This window comes from Sinohyriopsis cumingii, chromosome 2 (genome assembly GCF_028554795.1).
Source record: "Sinohyriopsis cumingii isolate HCF-2022 chromosome 2, ASM2855479v2, whole genome shotgun sequence".
Taxonomy (NCBI): Eukaryota; Metazoa; Mollusca; class Bivalvia; order Unionida; family Unionidae; genus Sinohyriopsis; species Sinohyriopsis cumingii.
The window spans coordinates 158,320,537-158,337,830 of NC_142962.1; the positions used below are offsets into that span (position 1 = coordinate 158,320,537).

The 17,294-nt window shown below is 34.1% G+C and overlaps 1 pseudogene across 1 annotated transcript in view; it reads right to left on the reverse strand.

Moving 5' to 3' along the window:
- Positions 1-1,416: 1,416 nt before the first annotated feature.
- Positions 1,417-17,294, reverse strand: part of LOC149806186 (uncharacterized) — a 68,397-nt pseudogene continuing 52,519 nt past the window's right edge. The window contains exon 12 of the transcript XR_016419866.1: positions 1,417-5,434. The product of XR_016419866.1 is annotated as an uncharacterized LOC149806186 (transcript). The remainder of the gene's footprint in view (positions 5,435-17,294) is intronic.

Consider the following 17,294-nt stretch of genomic DNA (forward strand, 5'->3'; position numbering starts at 1 on the left):
TCTGTAGTTTTTAAACATTAGCATATTAGAGGACATCATTCGGAATACCATAGGAACGTATTCGTATTACTCGATACTTGTGGACTTGATGAACTATTTAGGACTTCAGGATTTCATTCACCATACCGTACGTTATTTTTAGTTTTTCAGTTTGTATTTTATGAAAATAAATTAGATCTTTAATTATACAAACCTTGTTGGTGTTCGCTCTTTTTTGTTACTTATTTTAAGACCTTAGAATCGTAACAAACCCAAGGACGAAACATGCCTTGATTTTTGTGAATGAACACGTACACATTTCATTTATGTTGTCATAACAACTCATCCAACTGTCAACCTTAGTTATCGTTGGTAAAAAGACTTCTGAAGTATTCTGAGAAGATATTTTCAAAACGTTTGCGTTCGAACTTGCCGAAGTTTGATTTCTAACTCCTACAACTTTCAGCAGTATTACCAAAGTGTTTCAGATATGAACTTATTGCGGATATTTGTTAAATCTACATTCAGTAAAACTGCGCTGATTAAAGCTCTAGTTTCTGTCACCTTTACAATTAACGATACTAACTTCTTTCTGACATTTTAATTTTACATTTCCATTCAGCAATTTTCTTGTTTGCACAATTTGTAAATCTCATCCTCTCATCTTGTCTTTCTCAAATCCCTATGAAAATATTTGCTCATTACGAGCAACTTATGATTTCACACAAGAATTTGTTAGATAAAACTGCTTGTTCACATCTGCCATTCATGTATGAGAAAAAACTGCTTGTTCACAACTGACATTCATTTTTGAAAAAGGGTCCACAGTACATTACATATGATGAGCTAATTTATTTTCACTTAAGTAACCGAAAGTGACTAACTCTGAATAAAGTAACAGAAATGACTATCACTGACTAACAATGATAACTATTTACTAGTTTTTCCCTAAGTTAAATAGGCAGCTAGTATGTCTAAACAGTGCCCTTACTGTCGGTACCCAACATTTGACATGTGGAGCAAATAAACGTCCTAACAAAGTAAATAACTTCAACACACTAAAATCAAGAAAGAAGTTGCCACTGGTAAAAGCGAGGGACAGTCAGCAGGGACTGGTAATAAAACTAAACCTCAATACAGAAAGAATAGGAGTGTTGTAAGCAAGCTCTAGAAATTGATCAGAGAGGTACTATGAAACCTGAATGCAGACTTCTGAAATCACGCAAATAGTCTTTAACACCTTATTGACTTTTGACAGTCTGAAGTGCCACCACGAAGAAGTTGAATTTTGTGGATTACCGCAAATAAAACACCATACAAACTTGATTACAATAAACTGTAAAACATTTCGTTGGCTATACATAAAATAAAGAGTGCAGAAATCGTTGCTTATTTCAAGCAACAACAAAAAACGTACACGATATCAACTGCTTTATTTTCAAGCGTGAAAAATAAATATAACACGAACTACAAGAAACAAATGCATACATGTCACTGATACTAATCTCGTTTCTGCTATGATCGACAACAAAGAGAGTTCCAGACTTTTGCCAAGAAATAGACCTATATCTTAATCCATGTGTCAATTATTTTTAAGCAAAGTCTGGGGTTCGATAAAGACATTTATACATAACAGATCAGTACTATTTCATTTGTCTTAGGATACTGTCAGGGACCCTGTTTGAAGATCTTGGAATGCTTTCCTTCGCAGTCTATATACTCTCCGCCTAACGGACAAGGTTGTGATGATGGCTCAAACGGACAAGGTTGTGGCGATGACTCTAACGGACAAGCTTGTGACACTGATTCTCCGTCTAATGGACAAGGTTATGACACTGATTCTCCGTCTAACGGGGAAGGTTGTGACAATAACTATAACGGACAAGGTTGTGATAATAACTGTAACGGACAAGGTTGTGACGATGACTCTAACGGACAAGGTTGTGAGAAGGACTCCAACAGACAAGGTAGTGACAATGACTCCAACAGACAAGGTAATAACAATGACTCCAACAGACAAGGATTTGACAATGACTTCAACAGACAAGGTTTTGACAATGACTCCAACAGACAAGGCTGTGACAATGACTCCAACATACAAGGTTGTGACAATGACTCTCCAACAGACAAGGCTGTGACAATAACTCTCCATTAGACAAAATTTTGACAGTGACTCCAACAAAAAAGGTTGTGACAATGACTCCAACAGACAAGGTTTTGACAATGACTCCAACAGACAAGAATGGGACAATCACTCTCCAACAGAAAAGGTTTTGACAATGACTCCAACAGACAGGGCTGTGACATTGGCTCAAACAGACAAGATTTTGACAAAGACAATCACAGTGTCAAAATCCTGATGTAAAAGTAATAGTAGTATCTAACTTAGCACATCAGTCATGGATCATATAAGTTATTTTGTTTTGGGCCATTGTTTTACAGTAGTGGCAATATAACCCACGTTGACAGAAATATTACAATCAATACTCAGGTGGAATACAAAAAATATAAAGCTGCATAAATCTATTCACGTGATAATGCACGAATATTCATGTAAATGGATGGAAAGGAAAATAAATTAAGATTAATGGAACACACATTAATCTGTGCTACAATCCTTATTTTACTATGTTTAAATTAATCAGTATCTTATGATTTCGTCATTACAGTGCTATGTATATGTAATTTGCATTGTTTGTTGGCTTTTCTCAATGATTATATGTCATGTAATCTTTGCTTTTTGTAATTGACCTAGTCCAAAATCAAGTGATGATCTACTTGACTAGTGGTATTTATTTTTTAAACAAATAATACAGACCTAATATTTATCTGCCATTTTAGATTAAATATTCAAGTCATTATTATTGCAGGTAAAAATGTTTAACTGCAACTAAATCTAGGACAGCAGTTTTTCACTTTAAATTCCTAAACTTGTTGACAACTTTGAATGTTTTAGAGAGGAAACTGACCTACATCCTGGCTCAATTATTGTGTCCTAGCTTTTTATATCAATGATGCTTGCTTGAAAAATTGCTAATTCCTACCTTAACATTCAAAGTGGAACCAGTCTTATTGCTGTGTTTAGTTTTTAATTTGAGTGGATTTATTGATTTAAATTTTTCACTGGATTTACAAAGTGATCAATAATACTTCTTGGATTAAATTATTAATTTAGAACTAAAGTGAATTCAGTCAAGGACACTTTTTATTATATTACTGTGATATATCACATATACTGTTAACACATGGCCACATTCCAGGCCATTGACACATTAGAACCTTCGAGACTACTGGTACATCAGCACATTCAATATTGGAATTTATTTTGGATATAACTGGAATACCATTGGAACTTTATACAATTGGACTTGTTATGGAATTTTAAGAATATTTCGGATTTAATTCACAATACTGTAAGTTCTTTTAAACTTTCACTTTGTCTTCCTGGAAATATTTTTTTTTTTGTGTTGAATTTTAAAACACGCTGGTTCTCGCCTTTTATGTTACTTCTTTTAAGACCATAGAGTTAAACAACCAGTACTGCTAATATTTTATTATCTATATAAAATATAAAAAACATCTGAAAGTATGTGCAAAAAGATGAACACGTATATGTTTCGGGATTATGGGAGTACTCTGAAAATAAAGAATACTAATGTGTACGAAGTCTTATGAACTTTTTTCAAGACTCGTTCTTAATATCTCAATGACTACTATTGGGCAATCTGATCATCCTAATTGCACATACGAAGTAAGACTCCTTACATCCAGGGAAATAATTTAAAGCTGAATTTCTTCCCTTTAAATATGTGTGTGTGTGCGTGTGTGTGTGAGAGAGAGACAGACAGACAGACAGAGAGGTTTGGTTGTTGCTGTTTATTTTAAACAAATTCTTAAAATTCATCTATTTTGCATTTTCTGCTGCTTGTTCATTTTCCCGTCGTCTGCACTACGCATTCGACAAAGCATCTCGTAGAGAGATGTACAGTCGTTACATATTTCATTAGTTACCACTTTTATGTATAATGAAACAAAACATGATTAGAGCACGGTCCATAGTATACATGGGAAAATGTAGTTTTTCAGAACATCTAGACCCTGAGATATGTTTTTGTTTAAAATCAAACAAAATCCTCTATAAAGAAAGCGTATAAATGCTTTCCTTGAGGTGAACCTCCTAATGTGTGTGGATTTACAAGGTCCTCCTAATGTAGGTAACGCTTGTATGTGTGTGTGTGTATTTGTGTGTGAGAGAGACAGACAGACAGACATAGAGGTTTGATTGTTGCTGTTTATTTTAAACAAATTCTTAAATTCATCTATTTTGCATTTTCTGCTGCATGTTCATTTTTCCGTCGTCTGCACTACGCATTCGACAAAGCATCTCGTAGAGAGATGTACAGTCCTTACATATTTCATTAGTTAACCACTTTTGTGTATAATGAAACAAAACATGGTTAGTACATGATCCATAGTATACACGGGATATGCAGTAAGTTTTAATTATAAATGCATTCTATGTTAACCTTCTGTTTTGGAATTATTATTTGTTCAAAAGTAAATAAAGTACAATTTAATGTTATTTTGCTTAAACGTAATGTTATAAATAATGTCATCTGAAACTACCGATAAACTTGTCGTGCAAATATCCATGAACCATTTTATGAACCAATATCAGATAAACAATATAATAAAACGTCACTCAATTGCTGTTCATGCAAAAATGCTGGTTGCTAGGCAGTCTTGACTAATGAAATGTGTGACCAATTATACAGTCACGTGACCAATTATACAGTCACACATGTTGTGTAATGTTGATCTAACTAAAAGCAAGTCTGCTGCACAAAAGGTTAGACACATAGTCTGTTTCTAAAACATATATAAATTCCATGTGTAATAAGTTCATTATTTTTCATCCAAAATGCGTGAAATTTTCAAAAGCAGCCGGTATCATATCTCACAAAAGAAATACAATTTTCAAACAAACAATTAATTTTTTACAGAAAACACTTATTAATATGTAGGTGTGATTATGTCTGTTCTGGAATATGTCAATTAAGAACACTACTATTTAGCATTACCGTTCTTTAAGCATTTCTCATTTCTGAATAGCGGTCATTCTTTTCTTCATACGCCTGACTAGTGCTATGTAACTCGAACAAAATTTACTTCCTGGCAGTTTGAGAGCCTTTTTTGTCTACATTTGGACTGAAAAACACACCAATAATTAGGAGTAGTCCAGAATATTCTAAAGCCAAGGGTGTACAGGTCCTGAGAACATTGAGAGCAAACAAATAATAATCTCTGGGCACATCCTTTTGTGAAGGTGGGGCTATATGTAAATGAAATTCAACTGACAATTGTCGGACTTGTTTAAGGCGCCAGTTTGGATCATTTCTGGGAGGGCGGTCCATTCTGAGATGTCTATATCAGCCTTCAGTATATGGATGGGTGTCTACAATATATATACATAACATTTAATTAGAAGTGAATGACAGAAGATTCAGCATCACAGAAACAGATACTAGAATGGAACGCAATCCAAATATGTTTTGAACACACACTCACACATACACCATTAAAGCATCTATAACCATAACACATTACATTAAAAATACATTTCAGCATTCATATTAAGTATGTCAGTTAAAGCCCCAATGCCGCTGTTATATGCAAAAAGTCATATATGCCAAATCACCTGAAAATACTGAATCTTGAGAGATATTGGTGCTGAACATTGTTGGGTTCCATTAAAACCGGAGAATATCAACGTTTCGTCCATTATGGGCCATGCAATTTCTCCCTCGAACTGTGATACCCTGCGATTTTCTACATGTGTACCAATTAATCCGATCCTGATTGGCGACATCTGTGGGTCGACCAATTTCATTAGAAAGCTGGCACGCAGGATTTGATGACGTCACAAGTGTAAACATAAAAAGCCAACGCAACGCTTTGTCGGATTGTCTTCAGCACTAGTTTGATCACCAATATTCACACAAGTCTTACTTTTATATCGTGTACCCTTTTTCTTCGTAAAGAAGCCTCTCTTCAATCTCTCTCGAATTATGCGCCAAATGCGAGGATTGTTTTTTTTATTAAATTAGTCACTAACAGAATTGGTGGCTGTATCACATCACTACTTTTGATGCACTCCCGAAAAAGATCGAAATTACAAGCGACTTAATTGACCAAATTAAGAGGTGGCATCTCTTAATTCTAACCTGAACATTTGAACGTCGTTTAAAACTTACATCTTGACTGCTTCAAAGAAAAGATTATATCAGATAGCTTGTTTTAAATAATCATTTCTCTTCTTCCAAACTTCAGTTAGATTGAAAGAATGGTGAAATTTATGACAAACGATGGCATCGGGGCTTTACAGAATGTAAATGTGAAATACTCCAGTTTGCTTATCACATCGTGCAACCGTTTGTGATAGAACAAAGTGGAAAATGTTTCATTTGCTCAGCTAACACTTATGGTTAATGAGTTTAATATCTGTCTATGTTAATGATGACACATCGTAAGTAAAGACATCTAGTGATAATGCTAAGGTGAGTGAAGTCACACACACACACACACACACACGCACGCACGCACGCACGCACATACGAGATTACTATACAGTACATAAACACACACACACACACACATACATACATGCACACACAAACACACACACACACACACACACACAAATACACGCGTAACCATTATTAGGGCGACATATATCACAGCATCAGTTGGGTGACAGAATGACAAAATACTGTGGTGTAAATGTAGCAAATATTTATATAGGAATTCATCAAAATAAATTATAATTCCTATTGTCAAGCTGGGATATTCATGTTTGAAACAGTAAGCTTATTTTAAACGAAAACACATTTTTTTCCGCACTAACTTAACTGTACCAGTCAAAACATCCTTTACGCCACCGGATCATCACATATATTAAATCTAATCCAGCATTAAAGGGACAGGGTTTATACAGTTTCTGTTGCCATACCAAACAAAACAGGAAAATAAAATTATATTTTGTGATCAGAATCATCAATAAATGCTTTTTAAAACTGCATTACAAGGTCTGCCTTCGATTTGCAAACGTTTTTATGTTAAACAATATTTTATGTGTCATAGGGAGCCGTGTAGATGGAAGACAAAAGCTGCACTATTACTTTAAGACATAATAAATGTATAACTCCTGCAGACGACGTGTAATCATAATATATTTAGGAACCATGAATAAATAAATTATTTTTTCCCTCTCCCATTTCCAATATTGACATTTGCTTGAAACGAGTGAATAATGGGTAGATGAAAATACTTAAGTGAAGTGCATTCATTATCGCTCTGCGCAAGAAAATGTCATGCTCAAAGAATTGCTAGCAATATGTACCACAGACTGAAGTAGCAGGTTTCTTAATGTAACCCGCGCGATAATGGCGATAATGACTGGTAATTACCTTTCAAGTCCAGCTTGTTTTTTGTTTTTTTGTTGTTGTTTTTGTTGTTGTTTTTTTTTTTTGTACAGTCGCACAGAAAATATAATCAGTAACATAAATCTCTTTTCCGGGTTCAATGTACATCACATCCACAGTGAACAAAACAAGATCTTAAGCAATGATCGTATCTACTATTCAATTTGAATACGGGTAATCATACGTGTGGTAGCTACAAAGCGGCTTGAAACTATTGAAAAATGTATTGGTCATCACGTCATCAGTGCTATTGAGGGGTAGTGAACATTTATTTGTTTTATTTCATTCCAGTGAGTTATTAAAATCATCTTTTTTTCTTCTTCAGGAAATCCAGTAATCCACGGACTATATCAAAAAGGAGAGAGGATACTTGCGAAGTTAGTAATAGATAGATATCGTTAAGTGCGTGGAAAAGCCATACATTTCAGAAGTGATCACGCTACGAGTGAAATATACTTGTTTTTCATCCGCGAGATAAAATACTTTCGTTATTCACGCCGAGCAGGCAAATTTACTTGTTTGTTCTAGAATGTACTGGTTAGGAATATGTATAACATACTGACAGCAGATTTCTTATGTCCCGCACAATAATGTCAGAGATATATCGTGTACATTCTGCTGTGGTTTGTGTACATTCACACAGATATAAGTCTGATTAGTAACATAAGTATCCTTTCCAATTCAAGGTTAAACAGCACATAAAAAATGAAGACAACCATTTTCCACATTCGTGGGTTTGAACCTGAATCACCTGATTCAGAGAGAGCCATGTTTAAAACATTCGTCTTTATATAATTACAAATTTTGGTCAGAATGGTAGGAATCTATTGGCAGGCAGCCAAAATATTAACAGTATTTAAACTTGTATGTTCGCAAAATGACATACATATAACTCTAAATTAATTTAGGGACAACCTAATGGGTAAAGATCAGAATAACGGAAGCGAAAATTGAGAATACAAGAAAGGTTAAGTTATGCTTTACTACGATATTTAAGAAGAACAAACCTTATTGTTAAATTTAAGCTACATATCAATCATGTTCAAAAACATGTACATTTTCATGCGATCGTGCTTACAACCAAACGAACGTTACCAAATCTAAATGTAGCATGAGTGGGAGTTTAGAAATTCCATAATATTAAACGTGTTAATGTTACGTTAATGGCATTAAACTCTGATCAGATTGTATGCATACATTAACATTGGATACAGAGATGGACATCAGTGCAGTATTATGCCCATTCGTTGCACCATTCCAGGCATATTCAAATCCTTGAACATAATTTCAGTTTTACTTAAGTTCAAGCTAAAGAACAAGAATGATTTTGAAGACAAATTTAATTTTCTTTCCATTGTCAATTTCCATATTCAGATGCACCCATTTTAAAACGATTGACAGGTAACAGACATACTATGGACAGGTAACGGACATACTATGGACAGGTAACGGACATACTATGGACAGGTAAAAGACATACTATGGACAATACTATGGACAGGTAACGGACATACTATGGACAGGTAACAGACATAATATGGACAGGTAACAGACATACTATGGACAGGCAAATCATTTTCAACAACTAGTAGTAAATCCATGTACTGAAGTGATTTCAAAGTAAAAGAAACGACAAGTTTGTTAGAAATATGTACTTAATTTATTAGTACAGACATACCATTTGATTATGTAGTATAAATTTAACACTGCTTATGCTCTTTTGAATACATATGCAAACTATGAATGAATTTTAAGTCACAAAGGATAAAACTGGTATACAAAACATAACCAGCTGAGTCCATCTTGTTTGTACTAATATTAGATACTAAACAAATACAGATCAAGTGTAGGAAAAGCTGTTATTCTTGACTATTTATGAAACTCGAGGCATAAGGTGTTAATTTTATTGGAGATGATACTTTAATTAAAATCATGGCAATTGACAACAACAGCACATGTGAAAGTACAACAAATGTAATATAAATTTCATGGATTCCAATTTAAACATATAAGTAGACCTCACAATGTGAATCGTAGAGTATATTATTGGTGTACCCAAAATTTCCAATCTGGTCTTCAACATAATTTGCCGCATGTGAAATCGTCATTAAAACAGCTGTCAATAACAAAACAAATAACATGGTTACAGCGTGTCTAATATTTAAGTACCTGTCACCTCATGACCACTTAGTGCTAATTTAATCAAGAGAATACTGTCCAAGTATGTCATCTTACACGAGACAGCTATTAACCTCAAACAGAACACATGCAGCAAATAATACTTATGTAAGACCAAAAGTGAATTCAAAGTAATAATAAAAGAAAGCTTCGTAGATATACGCACAAAGAATATCCCATTATCTAACCAGACGGTGTTCTATAATCTTATACTAAAAATTAATTTGCCGGAGCAAATGCTTTTAGTAGCAGCGAAATACTAATGCTTCAAATAACGCAACAATCAATATGATCTCAATGTTTGATCAAATAACTTCACTGAGAACATGCTCAACCCAACAGTCAAATGGAAAACAAATAAACCCACAAAAATAATTGAATTCATCCAATTCAGCATGCTCCGCCCTTATGTCTAGTTTCGGCACTGACAGCTAGAACAGGAAAAACAGATACTTTTTATGCTGATTTAGAATAAAGAAGAAGCTTATTCAACACCATAATCCTTTTACTCTATATTCTAATTTGAGCATTTATTACGGACATTAACATAATATAAGTCTATCGCCCCCCCTCCCCAGTAAAACATGTTTTGCGTTTTACCATTACGACTCTGTGGTCATAAACAGACAGAAGCAAAACCAACAGGGTGTGAGAAACTTGCAAATAAAATTAATTATCAAAGCTATTAAATGAAAATTTAAGATGAACTTACAGGTTCATGAATTAAATCCAAAATAAACCTCAAAAGTTTAACTTAAAAAAAAAAAAAGAATCGAATGTTCCGAATGAATTTCAGATCCTTGATTGTATTGGTTCGCCAACAGTCCTGATATATCATAATAGCAAAGTTGCATTCAAGTCCATCCCAAGGGTCGGTAATTTTTTTCTGGATTCTTCCTCCACCAGTTATACCAGCCGACATGTATGGCCTACTGTGTGCTGAAAAATGACGTTAAACCCAAGAACTATTCCAGTCACCAAAGAATCGAATGTTCCGAAAACATTTCAGTTGCTCGAATGCACTGAACTAATTTGAATAATTTCACAATCGTTCCAGAACAATATTTTAATCCAATGAGCACTTTGTAATTCCAATGAATAATCCAAACATGTTTCCACTCAAACAATATCTGAGCACATTAAACATTAAATAGTGTGAAGACGTTATGTTGCAACAAGAACATAAGAAGTAAGAAGGTAATAATTGTTCACCTATAGGACATTATTTCAACACATTTTCCTCCTACTAGATAAGTGACATTCTGAAATTATATAATATCGTAAAAGAACTCATTAACCAAACCCATCCAGTGGGAAATAGTTTAAACCTTTTAACCACCCACCTGACCGACCTATCCCATGGGAAATGACCGCAAAATTTGTAAACATATTTTTATTAGTAACGTGACCATATCTATTTGTAGATACTGAACAATCTGCTCGTAAATTCTCGAAAACGTATCTACACCCGTATACAAAATTTGACTATAGATAATCATTTCAATTTACAGCAATGAACCAAATTTAAAAAATATGGATCTACATAACACTTCCCCTCGTTAAGAAAAAAGATTTATTCAACTAGGCTTTCTTTTACATATTAATCGAACACACATGTGAAGATACTAAAATTCAAAGGAATGTCTTATTGATGTACAAACTGTATTTAAAAAATAAAACAGTATAGAACTATATACATGTGAAGCACAACTGCAATTCAATTTTCTTTTTGTCGATGTGTTTAATGTCGATAATGTACACTTAAAACAATAAACTTTGATTTTTGTTTCTCATTTTATTGATGAAAGTAATGCGGTTGTGATCCCTAAATACAGTAATCGAAGGAAATGAATTAATATACACTTCGGAGTATTGTAAAGCAGAAATCAAAGCCAAACACTCATTCTAGATAGCGGACTAATTCGGATATTATTTAATTTGTTTTATAGAAATAGCACACTGGATGATCACCACCATTTTCATCTTCTTGAAATAATACGCCACCAATCCCTACAGCACTTGCATCAACAGATATTTTAAATGTGAGGTTGAAATCTGGAGCTGAAAGAACCGGCGGACTTTCAAGCAGGCTTTGAATTTATCGAACGGCTCCTGAAATTTGTTAAACCAACATACCTTGGTCTTCATATTTAACAGATTGGGCAGGAGCTCTGAAATTATGGAGAAATTTCTGACAATATCTAGCCATACCCAATAATCACTTCTTGATTTGTACTGATAGGCAAATGGGAATCCAGAGTTAGCTTATTCTTAACTTCTACCGGCTTCACTTGACTATGTCCAATAATATGTCCCAACACTTTAACACAAGCTCGGCAAAGCTCACTTTTACTTAAATTGATTGTTAAATTTGCCTCACTCACTGAAACAAAAAATGTCCGGATAGTTTCCAGGTCATCATTCCAGGTGTCGCTGTATATAAAGTCGTCGTCGCTGTAGGTATCACAGCCATTTCTACCAGATGTTACCATGTTCATTAAACGCTGGATTGTTGTGGGAGAACTTTTCATACCAAATGGCATCTATCTGGAGTTGCAAAGGCCGAAATGTATTGTCCTTAAATGGAATCTACAAGAATTAATATATACGGTTGGTGACATGTTTTGCATTTGCAATTTTGTCAATATGGTTATCAGTTCTAGGTTTTGGGAAAGAGTCTGTGTGGTGACACTGTTTACCTTTATTTAGCCAGTGCATATATGACAAGTATTGTTTGATTTCGGCACACGAATAAACGGTGAACTCTAGTTATTTTTGCTTCGTTCAATAAATTCTTTCTCCAACAAATATTCAATTACTTTTTTAAAACATTCTTGCCAGAGAGGATAAGGATACCGTATTACAAGTGTAGAATCTACAATTTTAACTTCATGGTAGATTTCGATTGTTCGAGTTGCAACAGCCGGAAACAAGTGCTCATATTCACATATTTGCTGCTTTAATTCATTCTTTTCATGTGGCTTTTAATGTGAAAGTCCAGATTCTTAAATATTTTTGAATTTTGAAGATTAGTTGAACCAAATTCACTAAAACAAGGTCAACGTCATGATTTAAATCATGTGTGTGGGAGGTTAAACAAAGTTGACTGAATAATTTACAGTGCTATCTATCAATATATTCATTTAACACATTTATGTGGCAGTGTTTTCTTTTTCCGCCTAACAGGAGTGTTGATGAGTCACTTTCTTCGCTTTATAAGGATCATGATGATAAGCCTGAGGAGGATTTTGAAGCATTGTCAAGAGCGACAGAATCTTATCACCAGGCTGAAAAGCTGTTTCCTTTGTAGTTTTGTCTTTCCTAATTTCCATTTCTGAGTGAGTAGACTCAACATTATTTCTTGCTACTTCACAACCAAAGACATGATATAGAACATTAAGCACAGAATCCTCTTTTAATAGAAGTTTCTTTTTCAAAAAACGCCAATGACCCAAGAACAAGATGTCTGAAAACTGGCTCAAAAGTGTACAAAACCTGCCGTTTGACAAGTTCATTATTCGGTGTGAAGAATATGTAATGTAATCATTTGTTTGTTAGTTTTAATTTTTTATTCCATTACGTTCTATTGTAATGTGACTTTGTTTACTGGGTTTGACATTGTCAAGAAATTCAATCAATGGTGCTTAGACAAAAAAGTCGATCAAGATTACGAAAATCTCAAACAAATTGTATTACTTTTCAAGAGTTCAAGAACTGTGTCCATAGTGACATTAATACTTAGCTTGATGAGAATAAAGTCGAAACCTTGGAAAATGCTGCTCATTCTGCTGATGAGTATTTCTCATAAAGTTTCGTTTGTAGGCAAGTCTTCCACTCAGCAGTCTTCTGGTAAAAAGGTATTTCAGCCTAATAAGCCTCGTGACTCCAGATGGACTTTATCAATATAAAGTGATGCCGTTTGGTATGAAAGGTTCGCTAAGTACTTTGCAACGTATAATGAACGTGATTACCTCTGGTCTAGATAATTGTGATGCTTACATCGATGATGTCATCATCTACAACCACATCTGGAAAGAACATTAAGCAACAATTCGGAAATTCTTTGACAGACTCACTGATGCAAGCTTGGCAATTAATATATACAAAGGTGAGTTCTGCCGTGCTTGTGTAACATTTCTTGGACATATATCGGGACATAGATGCCAAGGTCAAGGCTATATCTGAATTCCCTGTGTCTGTCAGTAAACAGCAACTGATGCGATTTTTCGATATGGCTGGATACTATCGGAAATTTTGTTACAATTGTTCTATAATTTCTGAATCCCTGACAAATTTATTGAGCAAGAAAACCATGTTTCGTTGGACTGCAAAATGTCTGGAGGCTTTTGATAAGTTAAAGGCTATTCATAAAGGTGCATCAGTCAAATGTCTGTTGATGCAAGCGATGTTGGGGATGGAGCAGTATTGATTCAAGAAGATAAAATGGTGTTGATCATCTAGTGTGCTATTTTTCTAAGAAATTAAATAAGCACCAAAGAAAGTATTCAACAATCGAGAAGTGATGTTTGGCTCTGATATTGACATTACATTTTGAAGTTTATGTTAGTTAAGCTCCTTCTCTGATTATTGTGTATAGTGAGTCCCTTTACCTTCATCGGCAAGATGAAAATACAAATCAGAGGTTATTAATCTAAATTTTATTGTTACAGGCATACAATATTGACATCAGGCACATAAGGAAAAAGATAATTTAATAGCAGATGCACTTTCCCGTGTATAGAAATATATTATTTCACATAACCTTTTCACTATTCATGAGATTTCTTATGTTATTTTTATATGGTAAAAAGAAAGATTTATTATATAAATCTTTCTTTTGGGGAGAGTTATATATCAGTAATTTAATTATTTGTTTGTTAAATTACATTTTTTAAATTCCATTACACGCTATTTTAATGTAACTTTGTTGACTGGATTTTACATTGTCCAGAATTTCAGTTCAGTTCTGTTGGACCTAACTTTTTTTATTTGATAAAGAACTAATAATATAAACACTATATCTAGCTTCTGACCTTGATTCAGAATCAGTGATAGTTTAGGTAAACACCTCTTTTATATATTCTTTTAATTCTTCCTCAGAGTTAGAATTATTAAGTGAAGGCCATACCTGGACTACGTGATAATAATCATGAAACAAACTTCTATTCCTTCTGCAAAGATGAACTTTTGACCCCAATCCTGGATTCTGTTTTGCGTCTTAAACTTGTGAATAACTGTTGTCTTTATATATATATTGTTCAGTCGTGATCAGAACATATGTTGTGACCAGTCTGAGTTGAAATTTTATTTTATTGAATTTCAAGTGATTCTTTTGCCTGGAAATGCTTAAGTGCTCCTACAAAATTCTTGGATAAAATCATTTGTTGGAAGTTATCCTGAATTCAAAACTGGAATAATATTTTTAGTGATTCAACAAGAAACTGTTGACACAACAGCACTTCGCAGGTTACAGCAGACGTTATTGTCTTCCATTTTGGATTTCATCGGGATTCGAACTCCGTTTCATTCAATATATTTTATTACTAGGACTTCTATTTTTGGATTCTTGGATATTTTTTTTATTTGATTCATAAACCCGTAAGCTTTCTTTTCTCATTTTTCACTTGATATTCTAGGAAAATAAATTATTTGTTAAATTTTACAAAGCTTGTTGTCTTCACTCTTTTCTGTTACTTTTTGTAAAAGCCTAGATTCGTAGCATCGGAAGCATCAATTTTATTTTTTGGCCAATAAAAATGATGTACAATCTCACTGACTCCCAGATGGCCAGCCAATGGAGTCTCATGTGCCAAATTAAGAATTTTCTGTCTAGACCACTTAGGAATAACAATCTGAGAGCTCAATTGCCACTCGTCACCAGCGGGTATCTAAATTGGTCTTCATTTTATCATCAGGACCCCATTTGTTCAGAAAATAGCAAGTTGGTATCTCTACAAATGCATCTTTGCCAATAGCCCTCTGAAACAAACAGGAGATCTCATGATGTTTTTCCTGTTCGAAGACAAGTGATTGTCGTTTGCCACCGTGATTAGAAATGTGACAATGAGCGATTAAAGAAGATCACAGTAATCAATAACTTTTCATTGACCAGTATCAGCAAAAGTGACCTCATCAATAGCCGGGTCAAGAAATGTCTCGGCCAAAGGAATAATTTCTTGATCAACTTCATTCCCAACAGCTCTTTTTTGACATAACTCTAGTAACTGCACAAGCATGGTATTAATCAGGGATTTCATTTTCAATAGAATCAACGTTTGGATCCAAACAGAACATGTCAGTTACAAGTGAATTAACAACAAAGTCATCTTCAGCTAAGTCGTTTCCTAGTAACAAATGAACACCCTCTATGGGTAACGAAGCACAGGTGCTGAAACTAAGCCTGACAAATTTACACAATAGAGTCGATACCATGAAATGTGCGTGGGTTGGATATCAGTAATGTTGTGCACCCTGCACTTCAGAATTGACGTTTAGACCTCTTTATTCGTAGTTCCTCCAACAAACCAACACTTCTTGCACGTAAAAGATTACAAGCTGATGATTCATGTACGGTGCTTATCTCTCAGGTGATATAGATTATGTATTTCTGTTCTTAAATACAATTTTTTTATGAATTCGTGGTGCTCGAAATGTACCCAGCTAATAATGGAATCGAAATTTCAAAGATCCTGAAGATTCTATTAATTTAATTTAATTTAATTTAAATCAAAGTTATAATCAACCTAATGCTTCTGAATCTGAGCCAGGTACTTAGGTAAACAATACATGAAATCATATGTTAGCAAGGTAGTATCCAAGAGTAATCTCTAATATTTCCGGCTCAAAAGGTTACAAAATTGCATTTCAGTTTGTTGAGAAGTCTCATCATATTATTCCGACACAAATCATTTAACTATGTTTGATATGTTCCTCCAGTTGCACCAAATTAGCAGTTGAAAGTAAAAGCCCAATGCAAATAATTTATTTTAGTATTATATCTGAAATTAAATCAAGGTTGAGACCTATACCCCTTACTGTCTTCTCTTCTAGTTCTAAAGATTAATATGTAGAATGTGCGACTGTTCCACTAAATAAAGCATCTATAATATGCAATTTATAAAATTATAAATTACTGTGACCATATGTATTCAGAATTAACTATAAAACAATATTTAAAGTCACTGCTTCTTTCTTTTTTCATTTTTATAATGCGAGCAACTTTATACGGTAGAAACGATTTGCGGTGCACGCAGATCTTTAATATGAAACAGTATTGCTTCTTTAAAAATGCACACGACTTAGGAAATCGATAAAAAGGCATCTGTACGTAAACGGCTTTAAAACAAGACTGGTGTATATAATTTTTATACAGGAAGACAAAATAATTCCACATGATTCAACCCGTTTGACTTATTCAAAGGCTTACGGTGTGTGTGTGTGTGTGTGTGTGTGTGTGTGTGTGTGTGTGTGTGTGTGTATTTTGCCACGAAATTAACGAAACCCATTGCAGAAGAACATCCTTAATTTCCGCGAATAGGACAGGATAAACATCAATATTTTGGCAAATAAGAAACTTCAGAAGCCTCTAGGCCTCGTAATAAATCATTTCCCTCATCAATACTAAATGATATATCCCATCAATACTAAATGATATAT